The 1876-nt window shown below is 57.3% G+C and overlaps 1 protein-coding gene across 1 annotated transcript in view; it reads left to right on the top strand.

Moving 5' to 3' along the window:
• Nucleotides 1-1564: 1564 nt before the first annotated feature.
• ZBTB44 (zinc finger and BTB domain containing 44) overlaps nt 1565-1876 on the top strand; it is a 62062-nt gene continuing 61750 nt past the window's right edge. Inside the window, exon 1 of the mRNA XM_034754396.1 lies at nt 1565-1715. The gene's annotated coding sequence lies outside the window, so the exon portion shown is untranslated. The remainder of the gene's footprint in view (nt 1716-1876) is intronic.

Here is a 1876-nt window from a genome sequence, read left to right as displayed (position 1 = left end):
ACAACACTGAGAGCTTGCTCCTGTTTTTTATCTTTAAAACAGTGAGCAGTGTGTCACCTTCCAGCAGATGACTTAGATTTTTTACTGCTGATTAATACTTTTGGATTGTGGACTTTCACTCTGTTTCCTGCTGCAATTTAGTTTGAATTTATTACAAAAACGTGTAGCAAATGGTTGCACTACTCAAGTTAAATCAAGCCATGCTTACATTGGGTTAGCACTGATGTGGACCAAATTCTAGGGAGGAATTAACTGAAGATTTGACCTGGATGGATCAAATATGCAGCCACCCAGAGTGACTTTTGGGAGGTGGGGAATGGAAGCGTGCTGCCAGAAAATAATTCCACATGCAAGGAGCGAGGAAGGGTACTTCCTTAAATCCATAGTTGGAGAGGCCCCAGGGTGCTTCAGAGCATGACATGTGGCTAATCTGGTCAACCATTTATCTAATCTGCCACTGCCAAATTCTAAGACACTTCTCATTCTAAGCAGGGTTCGGTCATTTTCTATACTATCAGGAGCGGCTGAACACAGAATACATTTCCAAGGGAGAGATTGTGATCTGGCCCCTGGGTGAATACACATTGGTGTGAGAATGGGCAAGATTTCCCTCACTTGCTTTGTATGCCCTGAGCAGAGACAAGATGCCATTCCATTCACCTGAGAACCCTGAGCACCACGTGAGGTGACAGTCTCCCCAAAAGGACAGGGAAGAAACAGGGCTATCCTAAGGAGCAGGTAGTGGCTGCACTTCCCAAGAGCTACCCTTGGCTTATCGCGGTGAACCACAATTGCCTTCAGAGCTGACCCTGGGGTGATGCAAATCTACACACTACTTCCTACATAACAGGCATGTCATGTGAAATGATAGTCTCTTTTTCTCTCCTGCTCTTTGCACAGCAAGGCTGGGCTGACATTCCTTTAGCACCAAAAGGACTGGAAGTATCAGATGGTTCTGCTGCAGTTGGGCATAAAGGAGGAGGCACCTGGGAATGGCCATTTGAAGTGATGGGAGTGGCAGCTGGAAATGACAGTTAAGATTCAGGTTGGGAACTGTATCATATGGATTAGGCTGGGGACTGTGCATGCATCGGGTACCTGCCCCCAAACTGGAGACCGTGTATGCATCGGGCTGCAGTACCTGAACTAACTGGGGACCATGCACATCTGGCTGCACTGTGTCCTCCCTCATGAGCTTGAAGCGTGCATCAGGCTGCAGTTCTGCACTAACTTGGAACCATGCATGCATCGGGGTGCAGTTCTGCACTGGACTGTAGCCCAGTCATGCATCAGGCTGCAGTACCTGCACTGGGCTGGGGACCGCGCGTGCACCGGGCTGCACTGTGTGCGCCTGCAGCAGGCTGAGGCCCTGGCACGCAGGGGGCTGTAGCATCCGGCCCGGGCACGCGCTGAGCGAGCCTCGCACTGCGCCTGCGCATGGCAGGCGGCCCCTCCTCCGCCCGCACGGCCGCGGCCGCGGTGCATTGTGGGACACAAACAAAGTGCCCGGCCAGGCTGGAGCGCGGAGCTCGAGCGCCCGGGCCCCGCGTGCCCCCCCCCGCCCCGAGAGCCCGCGCGAGCCGCCCCCCAGCAGGGAGGAGGCAGCGGCGGCCCCCCCGCCCGCCGCCGCCATGGCCCAGCAGGGGCCCCGGCGCGGCCCCAGATAGGGGCTCGGTCTGCCGCGCGGCCCGGGGCGCCGGGCCCAGCCACTGCAGGTAACGGGGCCGGGGGTGGCGGGGCCGGCGGGAGACAGCGAGAGCCGGGCCCGGCGTCTGCCTCGTCCCCGGGCAGCCACAGGCCGCCTCCGCCACCTGCCCCTCCCCCACTCCGGAGCCCCCTTCCTTAGAGACCCGCTTCCACGGGCACTAGCCCCCCC

Source organism: Trachemys scripta, chromosome 21 (genome assembly GCF_013100865.1).
Source record: "Trachemys scripta elegans isolate TJP31775 chromosome 21, CAS_Tse_1.0, whole genome shotgun sequence".
Taxonomy (NCBI): Eukaryota; Metazoa; Chordata; order Testudines; family Emydidae; genus Trachemys; species Trachemys scripta.
This window is presented reverse-complemented; position numbering and strand designations above follow the sequence as displayed.